The sequence below is a fragment of the Oncorhynchus clarkii genome, chromosome 30, assembly GCF_045791955.1.
Source record: "Oncorhynchus clarkii lewisi isolate Uvic-CL-2024 chromosome 30, UVic_Ocla_1.0, whole genome shotgun sequence".
Lineage (NCBI taxonomy): Eukaryota > Metazoa > Chordata > Actinopteri > Salmoniformes > Salmonidae > Oncorhynchus > Oncorhynchus clarkii.
This window is the reverse complement of record NC_092176.1, coordinates 18738897-18761030: the sequence shown is the minus strand read 5'-3', so window position 1 is coordinate 18761030 and position 22134 is coordinate 18738897.

Below are 22134 nucleotides of genomic sequence, written 5' to 3'. Positions count from 1 at the left end.
TGGTGGTGTTGCTTCCCTACCTCTCTCTTAGCTGGTGGTGTTGTTCCCTTCCTCTCTCTTAGCTGGTGGTGTTGCTTCCCTAACTCTCTCTTAGTTGGTGTTGTTCCCTACCTCTCTCTTAGTTGGTGGTGTTGTTCCTTACCTCTCTCTTAGCTGGTGTTGTTCCCTACCTCTCTCTTAGCTGGTGGTGTTGTTCCCTACCTCTCTCTTAGCTGGTGGTTTTGCTTCCCTACCTCTCTCTTAGCTGGTGTTGTTCCCTACCTCTCTCTTAGTTGGTGGTGTTGTTCCCTACCTCTCTCTTAGCTGGTGTTGTTCCCTACCTCTCTCTTAGCTGGTGGTGTTCCCTACCTCTTTCTTAGCTGGTGGTGTTGTTCCCTACCTCTCTCTTAGCTGGTGGTGTTGCTTCCCTACCTCTCTTTTAGCTGGTGCTGCTTCCCTACCTCTATTTTAGCTGGTGTTGCTTCCCTACCTCTCTCTTAGCTGCTGCTACTTCCCTACCTCTCTCTTAGCTGGTGTTGCTTGCCTACCTCTCTCTTAGCTGGTGGTGTTACTTCCCTACCTCTCTCTTAGCTGGTGTTGTTGCTTCCCTACCTCTCTCTTACCTGGTGGTGTTCCCTACCTCTCTCTTAGATGGTGGTGTTGTTCCCTACCTCTCTCTTAGCTGGTGGTGTTGCTTCCCTACCTCTCTCTTAGCTGATGGTGTTGTTCCCTACCTCTCTCTTAGCTGATGGTGTTGTTCCCTACCTCTCTCTTAGCTGGTGGTGTTGCTTCCCTACCTCTCTCTTAGCTGGTGTTGTTCCCTACCTCTCTCTTAGCTGGTGTTGTTCCCTACCTCTCTCTTAGTTGGTGGTGTTGTTCCCTACCTCTCTCTTAGCTGGTGTTGTTCCCTACCTCTCTCTTAGCTGGTGGTGTTGTTCCCTACCTCTCTCTTAGCAGTGTTGTTCCATACCTCTCTCTTAGCTGGTGCTGCTTCCCTACCTCTCTCTTAGCTGGTGGTGTTCCCTACCTCTCTCTTAGTTTGTGGTGTTGTTCCCTACCTCTCTCTTAGCTGGTGTTGCTTCCCTACCTCTCTCTTAGCTGGTGTTGCTTCCCTACCTCTCTCTTAGCTGGTGCTGCTTCCCTACCTCTCTCTTAGCTGGTGCTACTTCCCTACCTCTCTCTTAGCTGGTGTTGCTTGCCTACCTCTCTCTTAGCTGGTGGTGTTACTTCCCTACCTCTCTCTTAGCTGGTGGTGTTGCTTCCCTACCTCTCTCTTTGCTAGGTGGTGTTGCTTCCCTTCCTCTCTCTTAGCTGGTGTTGCTTCCCTACCTCTCTTTTAGCTGGTGCTGCTTCCCTACCTCTCTCTTAGCTGGTGCTACTTCCCTACCTCTCTCTTAGCTGGTGTTGCTTGCCTACCTCTCTCTTAGCTGGTGGTGTTACTTCCCTACCTCTCTCTTAGCTGGTGTTGTTACTTCCCTACCTCTCTCTTAGCTGGTGGTGTTGCTTCCCTACCTCTCTCTTAGCTGGTGGTGTTGCTTCCCTACCTCTCTCTTAGCTGGTGTTGCTTCCCTACCTCTCTCTTAGCTGGTGCTGCTTCCCTACCTCTCTTAGCTGGTGGTGTTGCTTCCCTACCTCTCTCTTAGCTGGTGGTGTTGCTTCCCTACCTCTCTCTTAGCTGGTGTTGCTTCCCTACCTCTCTCTTAGCTGGTGCTGCTTCCCTACCTCTCTCTTAGCTGGTGGTGTTGCTTCCCTACCTTTCTCTTAGCTGGTGGTGTTGCTTCCCTACCTCTCTCTAAGCTGGTGGTGTTGCTTCCCTACCTCTTTCTTAGCTGGTGTTGCTTCCCTACCTCTCTCTTAGCTGGTCTTGTTCCCTACCTCTCTCTTAGCTGGAGTTGTTCCCTACCTCTCTCTTAGCTGGTGTTGCTTCCCTTCCTCTCCTAGCTGGTGGTGTTGCTTCCCTACCTCTCTCTTAGCTGGTGGTGTGACTTCCCTACCTCTCTCTTAGCTGGTGGTGTTGTTCCCTACCTCTCTCTTAGCTGGTGTTGTTCCCTACCTCTCTCTTAGCTGGTGGTGTTGTTCCCTACCTCTCTCTTAGCTGGTGGTGTGGCTTCCCTACCTCTCTCTTAGCTGGTGGTGTTGTTCCCTACCTCTCTCTTAGCTGGTGGTGTGACTTCCCTACCTCTCGCTTAGCTGGTGGTGTTGTTCCCTACCTCTCTCTTAGCTGTTGGTGTTGTTCCCTACCTCTTTCTTAGCTGGAGTTGTTCCCTACCTCTCTCTTAGCTGGTGGTGTTGTTCCCTATCTCTCTCTAGCTGGTGGTGTTGTTCCCTACCTCTCTCTTAGCTGGTGGTGTTCCCTACCTCTCTCTTAGCTGGTGTTGTTCTCTACCTCTCTCTTAGCTGGTGGTGTTGCTTCCCTACCTCTCTCTTAGCTGGTGGTGTTGTTCCCTTCCTCTCTCTTAGCTGGTGGTGTTGCTTCCCTAACTCTCTCTTAGTTGGTGTTGTTCCCTACCTCTCTCTTAGTTGGTGGTGTTGTTCCTTACCTCTCTCTTAGCTGGTGTTGTTCCCTACCTCTCTCTTAGCTGGTGGTGTTGTTCCCTACCTCTCTCTTAGCTGGTGGTTTTGCTTCCCTACCTCTCTCTTAGCTGGTGTTGTTCCCTACCTCTCTCTTAGCTGGTGGTGTTGCTTCCCTACCTCTCTCTTAGCTGGTGGTGTTGTTCCCTACCTCTCTCTTAGCTGGTGGTGTTGTTCCCTTCCTCTCACTTAGCTGGTGGTGTTGTTCCCTACCTCTTTCTTAGCTGGTGTTGTTCCCTACCTCTCTCTTAGCTGGTGGTGTGGTTCCCTACCTCTCTCTTAAGTGGTGGTGTTGTTCCCTACCTCTTTCTTAGCTGGTGTTGTTCCTTACCTATCTCTTAGCTGGTGGTGTTTCTTCCCTACCTCTCTCTAAGCTGGTGGTGTTGTTCCCTACCTCTTTCTTAGCTGGTGTTGCTTCCCTACCTCTCTCTTAGCTGGTGGTGTTGTTCCCTACCTCTCTCTTAGCTGGTGGTGTTGTTCCCTACCTCTCTCTTAGCTGTTGGTGTTGTTCCCTACCTCTTTCTTAGCTGGAGTTGTTCCCTACCTCTCTCTTTGCTGGTGGTATTGTTCCCTACCTCTCTCTTAGCTGGTGGTGTTGCTGCCCTACCTCTCTCTTAGCTGTTGGTGTTGCTTCCCTACCTCTCTCTTAGCTGGTGTTGTTCCCTACCTCTCTCTTAGCTGGTGGTGTTGTTCCCTTCCTCTCACTTAGCTGGTGGTGTTGTTCCCTACCTCTTTCTTAGCTGGTGTTGTTCCCTACTTCTCTCTTAGCTGGTGGTTTGGTTCCCTACCTCTCTCTTAGCTGGTGGTGTTGTTCCCTACCTCTTTCTTAGCTGGTGTTGTTCCTTACCTATCTCTTAGTTGGTGGTGTTGCTTCCCTACCTCTCTCTAAGCTGGTGGTGTTACTTCCCTACCTCTTTCTTAGCTGGTGTTGCTTCCCTACCTCTCTCTTAGCTGGTGGTGTTGTTCCCTACCTCTCTCTTAGCTGGTGGTGTTGTTCCCTACCTCTCGCTTAGCTGGTGGTGTTGTTCCCTACCTCTCTCTTAGCTGTTGGTGTTGTTCCCTACCTCTTTCTTAGCTGGAGTTGTTCCCTACCTCTCTCTTAGCTGGTGGTGTTGTTCCCTATCTCTCTCTTAGCTGGTGGTGTTGTTCCCTACCTCTCTCTTAGCTGGTGGTGTTCCCTACCTCTCTCTTAGCTGGTGTTGTTCTCTACCTCTCTCTTAGTTGGTGGTGTTGCTTCCCTACCTCTCTCTTAGCTGGTGGTGTTGTTCCCTTCCTCTCTCTTAGCTGGTGGTGTTGCTTCCCTAACTCTCTCTTAGTTGGTGTTGTTCCCTACCTCTCTCTTAGTTGGTGGTGTTGTTCCTTACCTCTCTCTTAGCTGGTGTTGTTCCCTACCTCTCTCTTAGCTGGTGGTGTTGTTCCCTACCTCTCTCTTAGCTGGTGGTTTTGCTTCCCTACCTCTCTCTTAGCTGGTGTTGTTCCCTACCTCTCTCTTAGTTGGTGGTGTTGTTCCCTACCTCTCTCTTAGCTGGTGTTGTTCCCTACCTCTCTCTTAGCTGGTGGTGTTCCCTACCTCTTTCTTAGCTGGTGGTGTTGTTCCCTACCTCTCTCTTAGCTGGTGGTGTTGCTTCCCTACCTCTCTTTTAGCTGGTGCTGCTTCCCTACCTCTATTTTAGCTGGTGTTGCTTCCCTACCTCTCTCTTAGCTGCTGCTACTTCCCTACCTCTCTCTTAGCTGGTGTTGCTTGCCTACCTCTCTCTTAGCTGGTGGTGTTACTTCCCTACCTCTCTCTTAGCTGGTGTTGTTGCTTCCCTACCTCTCTCTTACCTGGTGGTGTTCCCTACCTCTCTCTTAGATGGTGGTGTTGTTCCCTACCTCTCTCTTAGCTGGTGGTGTTGCTTCCCTACCTCTCTCTTAGCTGATGGTGTTGTTCCCTACCTCTCTCTTAGCTGATGGTGTTGTTCCCTACCTCTCTCTTAGCTGGTGGTGTTGCTTCCCTACCTCTCTCTTAGCTGGTGTTGTTCCCTACCTCTCTCTTAGCTGGTGTTGTTCCCTACCTCTCTCTTAGTTGGTGGTGTTGTTCCCTACCTCTCTCTTAGCTGGTGTTGTTCCCTACCTCTCTCTTAGCTGGTGGTGTTGTTCCCTACCTCTCTCTTAGCAGTGTTGTTCCATACCTCTCTCTTAGCTGGTGCTGCTTCCCTACCTCTCTCTTAGCTGGTGGTGTTCCCTACCTCTCTCTTAGTTTGTGGTGTTGTTCCCTACCTCTCTCTTAGCTGGTGTTGCTTCCCTACCTCTCTCTTAGCTGGTGTTGCTTCCCTACCTCTCTCTTAGCTGGTGCTGCTTCCCTACCTCTCTCTTAGCTGGTGCTACTTCCCTACCTCTCTCTTAGCTGGTGTTGCTTGCCTACCTCTCTCTTAGCTGGTGGTGTTACTTCCCTACCTCTCTCTTAGCTGGTGGTGTTGCTTCCCTACCTCTCTCTTTGCTAGGTGGTGTTGCTTCCCTTCCTCTCTCTTAGCTGGTGTTGCTTCCCTACCTCTCTTTTAGCTGGTGCTGCTTCCCTACCTCTCTCTTAGCTGGTGCTACTTCCCTACCTCTCTCTTAGCTGGTGTTGCTTGCCTACCTCTCTCTTAGCTGGTGGTGTTACTTCCCTACCTCTCTCTTAGCTGGTGTTGTTACTTCCCTACCTCTCTCTTAGCTGGTGGTGTTGCTTCCCTACCTCTCTCTTAGCTGGTGGTGTTGCTTCCCTACCTCTCTCTTAGCTGGTGTTGCTTCCCTACCTCTCTCTTAGCTGGTGCTGCTTCCCTACCTCTCTTAGCTGGTGGTGTTGCTTCCCTACCTCTCTCTTAGCTGGTGGTGTTGCTTCCCTACCTCTCTCTTAGCTGGTGTTGCTTCCCTACCTCTCTCTTAGCTGGTGCTGCTTCCCTACCTCTCTCTTAGCTGGTGGTGTTGCTTCCCTACCTTTCTCTTAGCTGGTGGTGTTGCTTCCCTACCTCTCTCTAAGCTGGTGGTGTTGCTTCCCTACCTCTTTCTTAGCTGGTGTTGCTTCCCTACCTCTCTCTTAGCTGGTCTTGTTCCCTACCTCTCTCTTAGCTGGAGTTGTTCCCTACCTCTCTCTTAGCTGGTGTTGCTTCCCTTCCTCTCCTAGCTGGTGGTGTTGCTTCCCTACCTCTCTCTTAGCTGGTGGTGTGACTTCCCTACCTCTCTCTTAGCTGGTGGTGTTGTTCCCTACCTCTCTCTTAGCTGGTGTTGTTCCCTACCTCTCTCTTAGCTGGTGGTGTTGTTCCCTACCTCTCTCTTAGCTGGTGGTGTGGCTTCCCTACCTCTCTCTTAGCTGGTGGTGTTGTTCCCTACCTCTCTCTTAGCTGGTGGTGTGACTTCCCTACCTCTCTCTTAACTGGTGGTGTTGCTTCCCTACCTCTCTTTTAGCTGGTGGTGTGACTTCCCTACCTCTCTCTTAGCTAGTGGCGTTACTTCCCTGCCTCTTTCTTAGCTGGTGTTGTTCCCTACCTCTCTCTTAGCTGGTGCTTCTTCCCTATCATGTATCTCTTGTTGTTGCATGGATGAAATACATTTACATGCTCTTTCCATGACATACACTGATCAGGTGAAACCGTAGTGAAAGCTATGACCCTTATTGATGTCACCTGTTAAATCACTTCACAATGTAGATGAAGGGGAGGAGACAGTTTAAAGAAGGATTTTTAAGCCTTGAGACAATTGAGACTTGGATTGTGTTTGTGTGCCATTCAGAGTGTCTTTGAACGGGGTAAGGTAGTGGGTACCAGGCGCACTAGTTTGAGTGTGTCAAGAACTGCAACACTGCTGGGGTTTTCACGCTCAACAGTTTCCTGTGTGTATCAAGAATGGTCCACCACCCAAAGGACATCCAGCCAACTTGACACAACAGTGGGTGGCATTGGAGTCAACATGGGCCAGAATTCCTGTGGAACACTTTCGACACCTTGTAAAGTCCGTGCCCTGACTAATTGAGGCTGTTCTGAGGGCAAAAGGGGTGTTCCTAATGTTTGTACACTCAGTGTATATATTTGGCTAATAACTGAATAATAATGTTGCTCATTTTTTTTACTGAAAGTTGTCTCTTGCAAAGTTTCACTAGAAAGCATAATGAACTATGTCCCAATACTGCTTCCTTTTCATGTGCGTTTAGGACTGCACAGATGAAAATTAGATGGGTCTGTCTGTAGACCTACAGTGTTTCCTGGGGTTAGCAGAGATAGAGGGGTATCAGCTGTGCTAACACACTATGGGATAGTAATGCCAATCTGAACATTCCTATAGATAACAATGCCAAGGAACTGGAGCAACAAATATAATTACTGTCTTCTAACAGGATGAAAGTGTCCCAGTCCACCCCATTAAAAGCATGTTGTTCTTCATCATTATACTGTTCTGTTTCTGTTTGGGTTGAAGAGACACGTACCCCATGCCTCTCCCTGACCCACTAGGGAGCTACAGTACAGTAGTGGGGAGGGAGAAAATGGTTTAATCACAGGATGGATCCACCCTTTTGTCTTTACTATGTTAGATATTGAATTACAGGCAGGGGTGGGGGGGGGCACTGGGAGATACTGCAAGGAGATCACATAGAGTAAGGGCACGGTCGTGACGATACTGCAGTGCTTTCTAATAAAGTGGAAAAGCAGGATGCATTGTGTGGGGCACGGCATGGTGGACGTAGGACGGTTTAGAAGGTACAGGAGGTTGTGGCTATGCGTTCCACAGGGTGAGAGGTGCAGGGAGGTTGATGGTGAGGCGTGACTCTAAGGGTGATAATAAGATGGCTCTTTATTGGTTCTCTCCACAGAGAACTGTTTGTTTGTTTGCTTGCATGATGTAGAGGAGCAGTTGTCCATGCATCTGAGACTGGGCTGGTTGATGCTGCCCCCTGCAGGGCAGGCACTCTTCCCCCTCACAGTGTTTGCGTGCAGTTTTGGGGAGTAGTTATGTAGTTCAGCTGGTAATTCAATTGCATTTTTCAAGAGACTTGGTGGTAATTGAACTAAATTCAAATGTAAGTAGTGTTTTCAGCAGTTAATTACTTTTTTGTCATGTAGTGGTGTAGCTAACTACTGGAACTACACACTACTTTTTTCTCAAATAAAAGATTGGATGAAGTCGGCAATGATTTCATTTATTTTAAACATCGTTTTTGTGTTTAATAGGGCAAATTTCATATTCTGTTAACATATGACCCCAAAGTGATCTGTTATTGTAATTTGTAGGCTATGACATTTTAGATTTACATATGATCATTTTTGAATGTAGTGAACATGAATATACTGTGCATATTATACTGTGCATATTATTACTGTGGATAATATACTGTGCATATTATTACTGTGGATAATATACTGTGCATATTATTCTTAAGGGTAGCTTCAGTGTAGCTTCACTTCTTCTTGTGTGTGTTACCATGCTTACAGATAAGACTGTTGGGGATATTTTTATAAAGTCAGCGGAGGATTTTCATAGACATCCTGTGAACATTCATAAGGTATCATGAATTACTCATGGATGCCCCCCCCCCCGAAAAGAATAACCTATTCTGTCAACCTGTTTTTAATGTGCTCTGTCTCTCTCCCTCTCTCCACTCTCCCCTGTTTCTTAAGGCTACTTTCTGGAGCTTCCCGTCACCAAAAACTTGGCGATGCAATAAGTGAGGTGAGGAAGCACATCTCTCTAGTGCCTCTCTGGGATGAGGTGGGGGGTGGGCGTTAGAGTTTCACATTTCACGTTTTAATGTCATGTGCAGTGAAATGCCAATCCTAAACCAAGCAACGCAGTAATCAATAGCAACGTGATACTAAAAATAACATAAAGTAGAACAAAAACACACAAGAAATAAAAAATAAGAAATAAGAAGAATATGAGAAAGTAAACAAGCATACTATATACAAGGCCAGTCAGTTCCAGTACCATATGTACAGTGTGCAGGAATACTGGAGTGATAGAAGTAGATATGTATAGGTATGTATAGGGGTAAGGTATAGGGGTAAGTCGACTAGGCATCACCATGTATGATAAACAGAGTAGCAGCAGCGTATAAGATGAGTGTATCAAAGATGAGTGTATCGAATACAATTGGTGTGGACTTTACAGTGAAATGCTTGCTTACGAACCTTCCCCAATGATGCAAAGTAAAAAAACAAACATTAGTTTAGTAACGTAATGTAGTAATAGTAACTAACACAAGATAAATAAAATAAAATACACAAGAATGGAGCTATATACAGGGAGTATCACTACCAGATTAATGTGCAGAGGTACGAGGTACTTGAGGTAGATATGTACATTCCAGATAGATAATAATAAGAGTAAAATAAAGAACAGAGTAGCAGCAGCATATGATGAGTGTAAAAGTGTGTGTGTGTGTGTGTGAGTGTGCGTAAGTAGAGTTTGAATGTGTGAGGGATTTGTGTGGGTGTGACAGTGTAAGGTGTGTGAGTGAGTGTGTATATGTTATGTATATAAAGTCTAGTCAGTGTGTATATGTTATGTATATAAAGTCTAGTCAGTGTGTATATGATGTTATGTATATAAAGTCTAGTCAGTGTGTATATGATGTTATGTATATAAAGTCTAGTCAGTGTGTATATGATGTTATGTATATAAAGTCTAGTCAGTGTGTGTAGGATCAGTGCAGATATTTCAGGTACCATTAATTTACTATTTAGCAGTCTGTCTCTTTAGCAGTCTTATGGCTTGGGGGTAGAAGCTGTCTCATTGATTGTTGGTCCGAGAGCCGATGCTCCGGTACCATTTGCCTGATGGTAGAAGAGTGAACAGTCTATGGTTTGGGTGGCTGGAGTCTTTGAACATTTTCGGGCCTTCCTCTGACACCGCCTGATATAGAGATCCTGGATAGCAGGGAACTCGGGCCCAGTTATGTACTGTGCTGTCCGCAACACCCTTTTTAGCGCTTTGCGATCTAGGCCGTCAATTGCCATACCAAGCAGTGATGCAGCCAGTCAAGATGCTCTCGGTGCAGCTGTAGAACTTTTTGAAGATCTGAGGACCCATGCTAAATCTTTGCAGCCTCCTGAGGGGGAATGTGAGTGAGTGTGCGCAGGGCTCGAAACTAAGAGCGTCCCGTTTATTTCTGGGATGGTTGACAACACTTTGGGACAACATACAACGGCGTTCCATAATAAAATGTTTAAACACAAAGACGAGGCTGATGAAACAGCTCAAAAAATGTAGCTTAAAAGTTGATAAACTATGAATAATTTACATTACAAGCGCAGCAATGTGTTTACTCGTCTCGGCCATTACGAAACGCGCACCTGATGCGAGCGGTTTTTATAATCAGACATGTGGTAGAAATTTAGAAAGAAGGAAAATGTGAAGATGCAGCAATAGGATTGTGCCTTACTGCCTTTGGACAGTAGAAGAAGAAATCCTGGTGTCAATGGCATATAAGGAAATCTTTGCTTTTTTTCTATGGTTGGATTTTGGGTGTAGGCTATTAAAAGCAAGGTAAAATAGGCTATGTAAAACGTCCATGTTTCAAACAGTGATATGACTAGCTAGGCATCGCATGTGTAATTATTTAGGTTATGGAAATGTATAATATTAGAATATCATTCCAAAATTGGTCAAATATGCCTATTAGAATGCACATTTTACTCTCCCAGCTTGTCTGGGGGCCTGAGGTTTTGTGTGCTGGGAGTTGCCATGGCGTTTGCATTGTCTATAGGCTACGGCAGGCAACTACGGTATTCTAGAGAATATGGTTGTAACTCCCTGACCTGAACCGAATGCACTGTAAAATGTGCAAAGTAGTTCTGCCTCGCGCTGCAACACTGCCTGACAGGGGCTGTGCCTGCACATGTGAAGAGCTGAGTGACCGATTCATTTTTAGAAGCGCTGCGCACAGGCATACAAGTTTGTTTAATTTACTTGAAACGGAAGTCTACTGAAGTGAGAATTTGTCCTTGTGTTCCTTGGCTATTTACAATGTTTTCTTCTCAAGCTAGGTTGTTTTTCAATGTTTGAGTTTGAACTGCTAGGAAAGAGAAGCAACGTGGATACTAGTCAGACTCAATCTCAGAGGCACAAACATTGAGTTGCATTACCACGGTAGCCTCTCCACTTTAAAGGGGCAGGTGAAAAATGTTGTCTCATCTGTGATATTTTGGTTAAAAGACTCAGGTCAGTGAGTGTGTACTGTATATTGTTGTGTATATAAAGTCTAGTGAGTGCATATGATCTGCAAGATAGAGTCAGTGATTCAACTTTATGACTCTATGACTCTATGGAGGTCATAGTGGGACTTGTTCCTGTCCACAGCCGTAGCCTTAGGGTAATCTGCGGTAGCCCTGTCTGCGGTAGCCCTGTCTGCGGTAGCCCTGTCGTTTAGTTTAGCGCCATCCTCTGTGTTAATCCAGGACTGATTATTGGGGAAGCAGCAAACCTTCAATGTGGGGACAATGCCGCCGATGCATTTCCTAATGAAGCCAGTGACGGAGGTGGGAGAGGGTGATAGGGGAGTTGAGGTCTGCTCCAGGAGAAAGATTAGAGCGGGGATCAGTGTCATCAGCAGCAGGAGAGTAATGGCATGGGCCAGGTTCAAGGCGAGAGCCCAGAACATATCGCCATCACAGCCACCCCCATCATCCCTCCCCCCCATGAAATAGAGGTTAACTGTCAATCCTAGACTTTTCCCCCCTTTTACTGAGGGTGAAAACTACCGTTGGGAGTCTCAGGACAATTTTTATATAGGATTAGAAAACAAAAATCAATATTTAATTATCTGTGAGCTTTTTGTGTCACTGCATCTTTAGATCAGTAAGTGTTGGAGCGCCCGGGTCGGCCCGCCACTTTAAGTGAAGGAGTCGTTAAAGAGACAGTATCTTTTTACACAGCGCGAACTGTACAAGGTTCAAGTTTCCTGTATCGTTCCCTTGTGGGTGGCTGCATGTTTGTGTCTGTATGAGTTTGTATGTGTGATAATAACGATAATAATAACTGTGTCTGAGAAATACATTTTATTCTGAAATGCCTAAAACGTGATCTTACAAGAGAATGATCTCAAACTCTTGATTTAACAAACAAAACAACTTCATGAACAACGGTGAAATAAAACCCAAGGCGGTGCTTGCATAGCACAAAAGCTTCATGTTCATGTTTATCATGATATGAATCAAATGAAAGAAACTATTAGCAAATGAGTAAAGACAAAATAACTTGCCATTGCCTTTGTCTTTCCTCTATCAGAGTAAAACTATGAACATACCATTTTTTTGCCTGTAGAAAATACAAGGCCAGGCCTTATGCAATTGCATTTTATGTTTAAAGGAATATTCCTTTCACTTTCGCTGGGTTTACTTCAGATAGCCTGCACTGACCCAGTACACAGCAATACACACCAGTGCCATGCACAGCCTCAGAGCCACAACATAAAGCAGCGTGCGTTTGCATGGCTCTCTGGCAGTGTGTTGGATTAAAGTTAGAATCCGCAGTTGCTACATCCATTTTTGGATTTATAACGTAACGATATATACCAATTGATTCTTGAAGAATGGAACTTATAAATCTTACCCCATCAGAACCCCAAATATCAGCTTGTTTTACTTCAATGTTTGCAAACAATGTAAATGTAAACAAACACTGTATATCCTCAAAGCATGGTTAAAACTACAATTTATATTATGGACTGTCAGTCCTTGCATCAATTGCTCTGTCTATGAATTTGAGAGTGGTTACATTTCTCCGGGCCCATCACTCAGCTTTTTACCAATACACAGGTGGGGTGCCCGCTTTGTTGTTTCAACTGTGGATTCTAACTTTAAGGTGGCTCTTTAGCTTTTTCCCCGTGGCAGTGGACGATGGGCTGGTGGAGTGCATGTGACGGCCGCTTTAGCAGTGACAAGCAGAAGGTCAGTGTCGCTGATGAAGGAGTGAGGCCAGCTGGACCTCTGATGTAGCCATCCTTTAGCAGAAAGGGAGAATCTATCCTAGTCAAGACAGACACCCCAGACAGGGACGAACCAGGGAGACACAGAGAGAGAGGGGGGGGGGGGGGGCTGAGAAAGATAGCGAAATGAGGAACAGAAGAATGAAGCAAGCTATTTTTACTCAGCAAGCAAGCCCATTTTTACTCAGCCCCTAGAGTAATTTATTGGAGGGATGAAAAGCACTGTAGGATGCTATGAATCAGACACTCATGGCCCATATGTATGCTGTTGGGCCGAATGTCCAGGCGCTCACACCAGCTGATTGCTATCATGTTAGGTTAAACCAAGTCAAATGGTGGTTGGACAACGTAAGGAGCACCAGATAAAAGTGACCCTTTTCCTCCGCCATATATTGACCTATTTGACTTGGAAATGTAATTGGCATACGTCTTCAAGTTTAATTGGGACAGTTACCATCCGAGAGACTACTACTGACACTAGATCCACACTGCCACTCACATACAGTGTTACCCCATTCCACAGATCCCACCCTATCCCACTGCATCCCACTTACCCACCGAACCCCAGCCCACTGCATCCCACTTACCCACCGAACACCAGCCCACTGCCCACATCTGCACAACACTATGTGAACTTGGCTGTGCTAAGTCAAGCTGAGCCATGCCATGCCAGGTGTTTGCTTTCATTTCCCTTAATGAGGATAGGGAAACTTCCAGACACCAATATATAGACATCTGTAATCATAACCCAGTGGAGAAGCACAAGGGCTATGGATAATGCTTGATATCACTGAATTGCTGTAGACATACATAGGAAACACATTCTATACTGTCAAGACAAGGAATGGAACACAGAACTTGGATGGAAGCATAATATTTTCATATATGCAATAAAATGAACATTTTACACAAATGTCCAGGTGCATCTGTAATGTCTCCACATTAAATGTAAAACTAAATTAAACAGATTGAAAGGTTATGTATCTTTTCCTAGATAAAACATAAGTGGAAGGTGTGCATGTATAGATCCATGCTATGGTTTATATGCTACCAGCTTTAGATTCTGTTGATTGATCAAAATGATACCTGTCACTTTGGGCACATTCCTCTGCCCATGGCGTTGCTGACGTATGCCAGATTTTACAACGCCTGGATAGGTATTTTACGCATCAACTAACCACATCATATGTTATAGCAATCTGTCAGTCGATGACACAGTCGTTGATGTGGCACGCAACCATTGGTTGATGCATGCAAGGTCTGAGCAGGGGAACGCAACCTTTAAGTATGGGGTCATGTGAGTAGGAAGGGAGAGCAACATGGCCGTGGTATGAGAAACAATGAATTAAATGTTTGTTTGAAAACTTGTAAAGTAAAATAGTTTGAAAATGGTTTGCTTTAAAAAAACAGTTATTTGTATTATCTACCTGGTAAAAAGGGAATTAGTGGACTAATCTCACATAAGGACTTCATATCATCACCAAGGAATGGTAAGCATCAAAATGTTTTTTCCTTTGTTGATTGAATCTCCAGCATGTCCTATTGGATTAAAATGTATCTTTGTTTGGATTTTTGGGGGGAGAAATAACAGAATTTAACTGAATGTAATACTTTTTGGTAATGTGACCTTTGAACTCTGGACTACTCAATTGACTATTGACTTTGAGTTGCTTTGATTGCTGGCTATAATCAATAATAAAAGCTTTATTGCATGACATTTTGAGTTTGGGTTATGAGTCCTGTTGCTGATGCTCTATTGCATCCATTGAATTACTAATCAAAGCTTTCATCTGTTGCTTATTAATGTGTCTTGCATTTAGCTGTGTTTGTGCATAATATGCTTATAGTGCATACGGCCTGCTATTCTGCAGTAAGGTCTAGGTGTCAAATGATATTCTACACGGTTCCCAATCCTTGTTTTATACAGACTTTATGATCAGGAACGGACAGGTGATTGTTTTCATTTGTCCAATCCAAATGAGTTTAAAGCTAAATTAAAGTCTCTCTGTACATGGAATACCAGGATGTTGTAAAATGTAATGATCTAAAATGTTTTATGATATCAGTAAAATGCAGCAAGACAAAATGGGAAACGTTACAGTGTGGCCATTTCCTCTATTAGCGCTTACTTACAAAATGCTTACAGTTATTGTAGGACCGGATATGTTCCATATTTTGTCCATTTAACTCGTATTGATAGCTCAGGTTGAGAGGTTAAAAGCTAGATTTAAAAGGTTTTTACTGAGGTGATTTTTGTCCCAAGTGTTAATGGCCATTATCGTCAATTGATTCTTGGATCAGTGAGTACTATTTAACTGGCCAAAGCTCTGAATGTTTGGTCACAAAAAATGTGTCCACTCATTTACTGATAATGTCATACTTGTCTGACAGCACTTACAGAGAGATACAGTATGAAAGGTACTGTATGAAAAGGTGTTGTACAAATATAGGATTGTTATTGCCCCCCCTTCTATCTCGCTCGCTCTCTCTCTCTCGCACTCTCTCTCTCTTTCGCTCTCTCCCTCTCTCGCTCACACCTCACCTCAGTCTAACACACAGCAGCAAGCAATCGATACACACTCAGCCGAGAGCAGGGAGGAATTGTGGCAGTGTGGCCATCACACATTACAGGGTGGCCAAGGCCAATAAGAAGAGGAGGGAGCTAGAGGAGCGAAGCAACGGTAGAGTATGAGTTCCATAGATTGGCTTTTCGTGTTTTAACCATTTTCTTGTTTCTCTTAAGATGATGCATGAAGTTGTATTTTTTTCAGGAAGTGCTAATTTGACCTTAAAGCTGGATTCCTTAATGGTGAAACGGCCACGTCTGTTTGCGATATTACAACAACAAATAAGTTACTGCAAACAAAGAACAGTTTTTTTCCCTCTAGACATCATTGCACGCACGACAGAAGAGCACAATATGCACTGCAATTTTTTTGTTGCCATGCTGCGCGATACTCCTCAGCTCAGCAACAAAAACAATAACAATGGTGGTGGGGTGGTCAGTGGCGCTGTTTCCCCTACTCTATTAGAAAAAAAAGGCTATTCCTATGAGGACAGCAGAGTAACCCTTTTTGACTTGTTTTTCTAATAGAGTAGGGGAAACAGCGCCACTGACCACCCCACCACCATTGTTATTGTTTATTGGTTCCAGAGAGAACCCTCTGTGGAAAGGGTCTTACATGAAACCCAAAAGGTTTCTACCTGGAACCAAACATTTGTTGTTCAAAGGGTTTTTCTATGGGGACAGCCGAATAACCCTTTTAGGTTCTACATAGCACCTTTTTTTATTTGTGTACTACGGATTCCATCTTTACTTTTATCCGTAAGGAAGAGCCTTTTGACTAATGCACCTCCCCAGCCAAATTACTGTAGTCATTACTGCTGTGGAAGTCTACATTATACGAGGGGAAATAAGACAACAGTATCACACTTACAGAGACATCCCTCCATGTTTCCATGGCAACACATCACACTTCCTCATCGTGAACTTAAATGACAGACACAACCTATTAAGCCTGCTAAGATATGAATCACAGTTTGCTAGCATACGAGTAGGAGTGTGTGTGCATGTGTGTGTATGTGAGGGAAATTGCTCCATAGCAACCAGCATTACAAATGCTGGACATAATTTTTGGTTGGTGCAGCTGGTGTGAATTCTGATGTAGCCTTTAAACTAAACTTTACATGAAGACTAATGTTGTTGTGCTTCCTGCTGGTGCAGCAGCTGACCCCTGCTGTTCCTCTGCTAGGATGTTCAGGGAATTAGGAGGAGCCTAGTCTGGTGGCCGTCAGGTTAATACTGGCTTGTTGATTGATTGCAGTAGGCCTACAATCAGTGCCACCCAAACATTATTATTAGCCATATAAGACCCCTTTCCTATTTCTAAAGGAAAATCTGAGAAAATCAAAATGCAAGATGTGTGTCTGTGTGCGCATGCGCGCATATACAGTGACATCCTTCTTTCTCACATTGTCTGAAAATAGGTAAGATGGCGCCGACAGACATGGCAGCTGTGCTAAAAGGCAACTTTTAGGAATATACATTTTTTGCATTATTTCTTACATTATTGGCCCTGAAAGTTTTTTTGTGTTATTACATACGGACGGAAATAACTTTTGGATATCAGAGCAGTGGTAACTCACCAGCATTCCGACCAGAAATACAACTTTCCCGAACTGTACCCCTCAATGCAATTGAATTTATCCCAGAGGCGGCTCCAAGACGCCGCCGGCGGAGAAGAGGTATTTTGAGTGGCCATCTAGTCCGACTCAGGAGGCGTGTACACCATCCACCACTTCTGAGTATATTACTCGCTAATGTTCAGTCCCTGGACATTAAAGTAGACAAACTCAGGGCGGGGATCTCCTTACAGAGAGACATCAGGGACTGTAACATACTCTTTTTCACGGAATCATGGCTCTTTCTGGATATGCTATCCCTGTCCGTACAGCCAGCTGGGTTCTCAGTACATTGCGCAGACAGGAACAAAGAACTCTCCGGAAAGAAGAAAGACGGAGGTTTATGTTTCATGATTAACTACTTATGGTGTGATTGTGATAACATACAGGAAGTCAAGTCCTTTTGTTCACCCGACCTAGAAAACCTCACAATCAAATGTCAACAGTATTGCCTCCCAAAATAATTATCTTTGGTTATAGTCACAGCCGTGTATATTTTCCCTCAAGCCGATACCACGACGGCCCTAGAGGAATAACACCAGACTTTGTGCAAACTGGAAACCACATATCCTGAGGCAACATTTATTGTAGCTAGGGACTCAAAGCAATTTGAGGAAAACTCTACCGAAGTTCTATCAACACAGCGACTGTAGTACTCACGCTTCAAAAACTCTCGACCACTGTTACTCTCCCTTCCGGGTTGGCTACAAAGCCCTCCCCCACCCTGCCTTCGGCAAATCAGATCACAAATTAATTCTGCTCCTTCCTTCCTATAGGCAGAAACTCAAACAGGAAGAACCTATGCTAAGGTCTATTCAATGCTGGTCTGACCAATTGGATTGAATGCTGTAAGATTGTATTGATTGTTTTGCCTCTGAGAATAACATTGATGTATACACGTGGCCACGAACGCCTCCAACTCAGTCATCAAGTTTGCAGATGACACAACAGTGTAGGCCTGATTACAGACAATGACGAAACAGCCTACAGGGAGGAGGTGAGGGCCCCGGTGGAGTGGTGCCAGGAAAATAACCTCTCCCTCCAATGTCAACAAAATGAAGGAGCTGATCGTGGACTTCAGGAGACAGCAGAGGGAGAACGCCCCCTCAGATACACCATTGAGAGCATCCTGTCGGGCTGTATCACCGCCTGGTACTGCACTGCCCGCAACCGCAGGGCTCTCCAGAGGGTTGTGCTGTCTGCACACTTCCTGCCCTCCAGGACACCTACAGCACCCGAAGTCACAGGAAGGCCAAAAAAATCATCAAGGATATCAACCACCTGAGCCACAGCCTCTTCACCCCGCTATCATCCAGAAGGCGAGGTCAGTACAGGTGCATCGAAGCTGGGACAGAGAGATTGAAAAACAGCTTCTATCTCAAGGCCATCAGACTGTTAAATAATAATCACTAGCCGGCCTCCACTCAGTACCCTGAACTTAGTCACTGACACCAGCCGGCTGCCACCCGGTTACGCAACCCTGCACCTTAGAGACTGCTGCCCTATATACAGTGCCTTGCGAAAGTATTCGGCCCCCTTGAACTTTGCGACCTTTTGCCACATTTCAGGCTTCAAACATAAAGATATAAAACTGTATTTTTTTGTGAAGAATCAACAACAAGTGGGACACAATCATGAAGTGGAATGACATTTATTGGATATTTCAAACTTTTTGAACAAATCAAAAACTGAAACATTGGGCGTGCAAAATTATTCAGCCCCCTTAAGTTAATACTTTGTAGCGCCACCTTTTGCTGCGATTACAGCTGTAAGTCGCTTGAGGTATGTCTCTATCAGTTTTGCACATCGAGAGACTGACATTTTTTCCCATTACTCCTTGCAAAACAGCTCGAGCTCAGTGAGGTTGGATGGAGAGCATTTGTGAACAGCAGTTTTCAGTTCTTTCCACAGATTCTCGATTGGATTCAGGTCTGGACTTTGACTTGGCCATTCTAACACCTGGATATGTTTATTTTTGAACCATTCCATTGTAGATTTTGCTTTATGTTTTGGATCATTGTCTTGTTGGAAGACAAATCTCCGTCCCAGTCTCAGGTCTTTTGCAGACTCCATCAGGTTTTCTTCCCATCAATTTTAACCATCTTCCCTGTCCCTGCTGAAGAAAAGCAGGCCCAAACGATGATGCTGCCACCACCATGTTTGACAGTGGGGATGGTGTGTTCAGCTGTGTTGCTTTTACGCCAAACATAACGTTTTACATTGTTGCCAAAAAGTTCAATTTTGGTTTCATCTGACCAGAGCACCTTCTTCCACATGTTTGGTGTGTCTCCCAGGTGGCTTGTGGCAAACTTTAAACGACACTTTTTATGGATATCTTTAAGAAATGGCTTTCTTCTTGCCACTCTTCCATAAAGGCCAGATTTGTGCAATATACGACTGATTGTTGTCCTATGGACAGAGTCTCCCACCTCAGCTGTAGATCTCTGCAGTTCATCCAGAGTGATCATGGGCCTCTTGGCTGCATCTCTGATCAGTCTTCTCCTTGTATGAGCTGAAAGTTTAGAGGAACGGCCAGGTCTTGGTAGATTTGCAGTGGTCTGATAATCCTTCCATTTCAATATTATCGCTTGCACAGTGCTCCTTGGGATGTTTAAAGCTCGGGAAATATTTTTGTATCCAAATCCGGCTTTAAACTTCTTCACAACAGTATCTCGGACCTGCCTGGTGTGTTCCTTGTTCTTCATGATGCTCTCTGCGCTTTTAACGGACCTCTGAGACTATCACAGTGCAGGTGCATTTATACGGAGACTTGATTACACACAGGTGGATTGTATTTATCCTCATTAGTCATTTAGGTCAACATTGGATCATTCAGAGATCCTCACTGAACTTCTGGAGAGAGTTTGCTGCACTGAAAGTAAAGGGGCTGAATAATTTTGCACGCCCAATTTTTCAGTTTTTGATTTGTTAAAAAAGTTTGAAATATCCAATAAATGTCGTTCCACTTCATGATTGTGTCCCACTTGTTGTTGATTCTTCACAAAAAAAGACAGTTTTATATCTTTATGTTTGAAGCCTGAAATGTGGCAAAAGGTCGCAAAGTTCAAGGGGGCCGAATACTTTCGCAAGGCACTGTACATAGACATGGAATCACTGCTCACTTTAATAATTGAGCACTGGTCACTTCAATCATGTTTACATACTGTTTTACTCATTTCATATGTATATACTGTATTTTACTATATTGTAGTCAATGCCACTCCGACATTGCTCATCCTAATGTTTATTCATTCCATTCTTTTACTCTGAAATGTGTGTGTATTGTTATGAATTTTTAGATACTACTGCACTGTTAGAGCCAGGAACACAAGCATTTTACTACACCCGCAATAACATCTGCTAAATATGTGCATGTGACCAATAACATTTTATTTTATATTATTGGCAGGTTCAGGGTCCTATTCTAGAGGTTTAGATCAACAGTCCTTATCATTTTGATTCCATGCATGTGTTTAACTGTAATGATAGTGATGATCTCACACCATAAATCATTTAATTTATTGAGCCTCTCATCCTGTGCCTGCCTGACCATGTCCTCTCTACACCGGCTGTGGGCAGCACATCCAGAGCCTTGTAAATGGAAGTGTGTGTGTGACTCATCAGGCAACCACAGTCTTTGTTCAGAGGGACCAGTCATTTGTTGAGGCTAAAGCACAGCGTTTGGAGAGAACTGCATCATACTCCACACCCTGCCTCTACGGCTTCCTGGCCTGGACCACCAGTGCTCTCTCTCTCTCTGCTTTGTTGTGGATGCTGGAGTCCAAGAGGCGGCTCAAATATCAAAGGCTGCTGAGTGACCACATCAAGAAGCTTGGGAACATGTGTTGAGCACACACACACTCGAGCAAACACACACACCCTAAACCAGGGATCATCAACTAGATTCAGTCGCGAGTCGATTTTTTTGTTATTGAGCGGATGGCCGGGGGCCCGGAACATAGTTACAAATCATTTGTAGACTGCAAGAAGCCCAAACAGACATAATGTTTGACTAAAACATAATAATTTCAAACCTTGCTTACATTGTATGTGATCACCTGTCTCTCTATTATGCGTGGGAATACTTGGGAACAGATTTCTTACATTAAAATCACTTGGCGCTGATTTCCTGGTGTTTTTCATCTTTTATGTCTAACAATAATCAAATCGATAAAAATTATAATTTATCCGCAGCTTTCAATGGGATAACTCCTTCATTTCTATATACCCCATTTTCGAACAACCACTGCGCTAGCCATAGTTTTCTATGTCTCTCACATGCTTCATTCTTTTTCACACTTTTTTCAGCCCCCCACCCTCTTCTATCTCGTTACCCCCTCCTACCTCCCCTCTACTCCTCATCACTCCTTTCCTCTTCCTTCATAGAGTGACTCTCCCCAATTACATTAGCACTTTCTTCAATCACATAGGAACAAATTACCTGACAAATTAAAAAACATCAGTGATATTCCTTGGCTGGCTTTAGAGCGGGCCCATCTTATCCTTAATGGAATTTGCAGCGCTATACATCTGTTGTCAGTCATGCATTGCTCCTCCAATCTTCCCCAGCCCCCTGCTGTTTTAATATGTATTGTCCTGATCATTATTTCCATATCAAATGTGTGTCACCGTGTCTGCTTCTCGCGCGCTCGTCGTTTTTTCCACCGTAAAATGAGTCCCCTACTGCATTCCTTTCCTTAATGATGACTGGATTAAAAGGAGACACATATTTGAATATGTATTCACCGCAGTCCGGTTACACTGCTAACACGCAGATGTAATTTGAGTGATTTAAGAGAGTTATACAATCAGTGTCAGATTCAGCTATACCTAATGAAAGACACATTTTCTTATAATATCCTTCATGGTTACTATACCAAGCAGAATGCAGGTCTATTTCTCTGCTCTCCTCAAATGAAATGTGTCTTCCACATTCAGGAAACCATTCATTATATTTGTAAATCTTTCTCTATCCTACCCTGAAGAAAATATTGTATTCATTACAGAATAAATGTACTCGCACAAGTATGTTCGACACACCGTGAGGTTAAATTAAATGATTCAGCATGCAGACAAATATATGTGTACAGTATGAACATCCATATTTGAGCTGTAGCTACAGGCTCATTTTTCACACTGTCTGTTTATCTACTTTAGTCTCGTGTTTGAACTAGAAGTTATTGGAGGAAATAATAACCTTTCCTTCACTGCAGATCTGGGCATACTGTGAAGGAGAGATGATATACACTTACACGCACACATTATTTGTGTGTGTGTGTGTGTGTGTGTGTGTGTGTGTGTGTGTGTGTGTGTGACAGAGAGAGAGAGTCTAGTCCAGACACATGCTAAGTAAGAGTAGTGGGACACAGAAAGGCTGGATAACAGTTATACAGATATCAATATTTGGCAAGCTGTTATAAAGAGATATTGAATTCAGCTAATGCTTGATATGATGTGTTGTTATATGT